The 4,659-nt window shown below is 37.5% G+C and overlaps 1 pseudogene; it reads right to left on the bottom strand.

Moving 5' to 3' along the window:
* Nucleotides 1–208: 208 nt before the first annotated feature.
* LOC115941348 (U4 spliceosomal RNA) lies at nucleotides 209–332 on the bottom strand (annotated as a pseudogene).
* Nucleotides 333–4,659: the final 4,327 nt, after the last annotated feature.

Raw genomic sequence — 4,659 nt, 5'->3', positions numbered from 1 at the left:
ACTTATCTAAAGACACTTCTAGCACACGGGAAAGTGTTCTTTTTTGCACCATTTTTTTTTTCTCATGAATATATAAAATAAAGGGATAAGAAAAAGAATGTGGGTGACCACACACAGTTAATTTCCAAACTATAGTAACAACTCAGTGTATTAATCACAAAGAAAAGGTCTCAACCACAGGAAAAAGTAGAGTTTAGGAGAATGTCCAGCACATAGAATACATTCAATAAATGGTATGTATTATTATTATAATACCTATTTGTTATTATTATTAGCAATAATAGTGCCTCAGATAAACCTCATTGGCAATGATATTGTCACTGTACAAAGTTCTATTTACTATTATTATTTTATCAGAATCATCTGGGAAGCTATTTTCCCCCCTAAATTCACAAAACTTGCTTTCAAGGATATATTCAAATAAATTGGGGTGAGGGAAAAGACATAGAAATGCACAAGAACACTTTGAATAAGTCCCTGGATGATTCTGGTACATCTCCCCTGCCCACCCCCTATTAACCCTTCACACACACACACACACACACACACACACCTCCTACCATTGATTCAAGGAACTCAGAGAGTATGATCAGTACTGTATTCCTGAAGTAGAATTCGATTAACAAGCATGAATTGATTCTTCGTTATTTTGTTCATATGACGATGATAAAATAATAAAAGGGACTTGTCACTTTCCATCATCAACACACTCTTTGGATCTGGTCCTACAGTTTCTCTGGTTGGCAGCCACAGCTTTGGCATGACTGTTTGCAGAGTGACTGGGGGACTCCACATAATAAAGGAGGAATGTTGACCCAAACGAACAGAGCCACATATGTCATCCACAAAATATGTGATGCAAAGGGTCCACTGGCAGTTTGATTGCTGCTTGTTTGGAAAATGTGGCAGGATTTCTTGTGATTCTGTTGCTGAGGAGAGTTGTAGTTATTCCAAGTGGGTGTCAGCAGAGTTTTGGGGGCACGCTTCCCCATCATGCCTGTGTCTCTATAAACAAAAGCTCAACAGGAATTAAAATCTCTGTTTCGTGGCTCTAAAAGAGGGGTATCATTTACCAAGTTTCACACACAACAGCTGAAGGGTTTCCCCTTAAAGCAATTTGCAACTTGCAAAAGTCATTGTTCAGCTCTTGGATTTCCCCAATCTAAACAAGTAGGAATAACTCAAGTAGAGAGCCTGGTGGAAAATATTACAGGCTATGCTCTGTGCATGCATAAGCCTTAAATCAAAGGCAGGACAGGTAACTTGGTTCTATTTGTTTACTGGAATTTCCATGAGCACATAAGAACAATATCCCATTTATTGTGCAGCTTTCTTGTTTCAAGTTATATTTAAATGTTTTTATTCATCTCAACCCAGACTTGTCCATCAGAGTTTCTATTTCTAGTGAGCCTTTAGGTACTGCATAAAGTGAAATTTTAGCTATTTGTGAAAAAATGCAGGGAACAAACAATTCAAGAGAGTTATCTACGCAAGTAGGTATTTAAGCATCAACATATATTTTTATTTTAACCATTTTTAATGAAAGTCTTTATTCTTTCTAACCCTTTCAAAACCATTGTATAAACACCTGCTACAGACCGGGCATGAAAAAGCAGGGTCTTCACAACTTATTGGGGTATGTAGATGTGTTCTTAGATAAATAGCTCTCAACTGCTGTGCTCTGAGGTTCTTGTGTTTGGTTCAGTTTAAACAGCTCTTATCTCAGGCCATGATCTGTCACTTTCCCCGGGCAGCATGTCTGACTATGTCAGTCCCTTCTCTATTTCTATTCTTACCACTGCCATGAAATCCAAGCCAAATTGGCTCTACAGGGGGCCTTCAAAGGGCCTCTTCTAAGAGGCAAATGCTCAAATGTACATATAGCTATTTGTGGAATCTATTTTGCTACTGAAAGCCATTGTTTGCTCCTTTCTGTTTCTGCGTTCTGTGTTCTGATGGTGAGTGAGATTAGAGGTAGTGAAATCCCGGGTAGACGAGATGTTACTGACCTCTCTAGACTGCCTTTATTTTGCAAATACCTACTGGCTTTATGGAATTTCCACAATGACAAGGCAGAAATTATCTAATAATAGCTGCCGTCTATGACACGTCCACCAATGCTAGATCTTTAACCTGAATGATCCCCCTGGATTCTCACTACTACAACTAACGATGTTACTATGACAATCTTAAGAGAAGTAAGTGAAGTTTTAGAAGTGAAGGTGTTCATCCAAGAACACAGAGCTTCTTAGTGGCAGAAATGAGATTTGAACCTAAATGTGGTTTGTCTCCAACGCCTGTGTTATTTCCATTAACCTTGCTGCAGATAGTCAGTAATTGCAAACATTAAACTGTGGCAAGATTATCCTGGGATTGTATTTTCCTGTTTCTTTGCCAAACTTCTTTTAAATATTATACCTTTAGAATATGTGGTGACCAACCATTCTATGTTTTTTCTTTAACTGCCAAATAAAGTTATTACTCAGAAAATACTGAAAATATCCATAATAAAGAATTTCTTCATATCAGGAAATAGAACAAAATGGCACATGTTACTGAGAAGAATTCACAATTCTCGTGGATTTTTCCTCCTCTCTCTCTCTCAGAGATATCTCTGTTGTTTTATTTTTAAATTTAAGTATGGATAAGTAATGAATTAACATGGTTCAAAAAACAAAAATTATTTTAAGAAAATACATAGAATCAAAAGTCTCACTGCCTTCCTTATTCTTCTTTGGTCCTATCTCCACCCATCCCCAGAGGCCATTGACAAGTTTATATATCTTCTAGTCTTTATTTAGGTCTCTATAAGTATTTTATTTTTGAAAGTTAGAATAATATTCATTCTTTGTTTTTTTTCAGCTAATGGTATACCCTGAAGACCTTTTCATACACTACATAGGGAGGGCCCTCATTCTTCTCTATTTTCAGTGTATTCTATTGTATGGTTACACCACAGTTCATTCAAGCAGTTTCCCATTAATGGACTTTTAGGGTTCTTTCCATTTGTTTATTCTTATAAACAATGCTGAAATGAATAACTCTGAACAAAAGTCATTTTGCGCTTGTGAAAGCTATAGGATCCATTCTCAGGAATGAAAATTTGGATCAAAAAGGGCAAACACTTGTTATTTTCGATATCTTCAACTTGCTCTCCAAAAAGCTTGTGTTCATTTGTTCTTCCTCTGTGAATGACAGTGCCTGTTTCTCCTTGCAGTAGAATATAATATTAAACTTTTGGATTTTTGCCCATCTGATATGTGAAAAAGCTGTGATACTTGCATTTCACTTATAATGAGGGATGTAAAAAATATTTTCATATGTGTAAAACATTTTCACATTTCTTTAACTGTGAACTGTCTGTTCATTTGCTTTGATCATTTTCCTATCAGGTTATTGGTCTACGAAGGTTTGCCCAGTGCTTTTTTTCTAGTCTTCCATTTGTCTTATGAGTTTGCATGTGGTAGGGTTTTGTTTTGCTTTATTTTTGTTGTGTAGAAATCTTTTTTTTCCTTTTTTTTTAACATAGTAAAAAAATTATCAATCCTCTCTGCATGGTTTCTAGATTTTGACTCATAAGTTAGATGGATGATTTTGACACTTTAGACCAGGCTCTGGATTGTATGATTTCTAAGTTTGTGGTGTAGTGTAAAGCATATTAGAATAGGACTCAGAAGGCTCAGGCACTAGGCTTACCTTGACATTCATCACTGGGCAAACGTTGCCAAGTTATGCAACCTCTTTGGGTACCAAGCTACAGAATCAACTAAAAACCACCCTCTTGTTTTTTGAAGGTGTAAGCAGCTTATTTGAGAAACAGAAATGGCTTCATAGTTGAATAGCCAAGTTGATTCTTGTTCATTGATTAAGAACAAATAAGCCTAAGCAATTTAACCGTGTGTCAGTCAGCTTGGGCTGCCATAACAAAGTACCATACACTGGGTGGCTTAAACAACAGAAATTTATTTTCTCACAGTTCTGGAGCTGGAAAGTCCAAGATCAAGGTGCCAGCCAATTTGGTTCCTGATGAGAGCTCTCTTCTTGGCTTGAAGACAGCTCCCTTCTTACTGTGTCCTCATATGGCAAAGAGAAGAAAGAGAGAGATATATCTCTTCCTCTTCTTTTTTTTTTTAAAGATTTTATTTATTTATTTGACAGAGAGAGACACAGCGAGAGAGGGAATACAAGCAGGGGGAATAGGAGAGGGAGAAGCAGGCTTCCCGCGGAGCAGGGAGCCCGATGCGGGGCTCGATCCCAGGACCCCGGGATCATGACCTGAGCCGAAGGCAGATGCTTAACGACTGAGCCACCCAGGCGCCCCTCTTTTCTTCTTCTTATAGGGCGACCAATCTTATCAGATTAGGGCCCTACACTTATGACCTCATTTAATATTATGTTACCTCCCAAAAGCCCTATGTTTAAAAAACAGTCCCATTGGGGGTTAGGGCTTCAAGGTATGAAGACTGGGGGTACACAATCCAGTCCATAGCAAACTGGATAAACAAATTAACTCACTTTGCAATGCAGAAGCAGAATTTCTTCAGATATGAGCCAAACACTGATAAACCAATTCTCCAAAAACATCAGAATGGCAGTATCAGAACATAAGCATCAAGGTTGGAATCATAAGGCTCTCTCTTAATTAATTTTTGCTTTATT

The sequence above is a fragment of the Leptonychotes weddellii genome, chromosome 13 (assembly GCF_054177405.1).
Source record: "Leptonychotes weddellii isolate Sample4059 chromosome 13, ASM5417740v2, whole genome shotgun sequence".
NCBI classification, from domain to species: Eukaryota; Metazoa; Chordata; class Mammalia; order Carnivora; family Phocidae; genus Leptonychotes; species Leptonychotes weddellii.
Note: the sequence above shows the minus strand (reverse complement) of the source record. Positions and strands in the feature narration are given on the sequence as shown.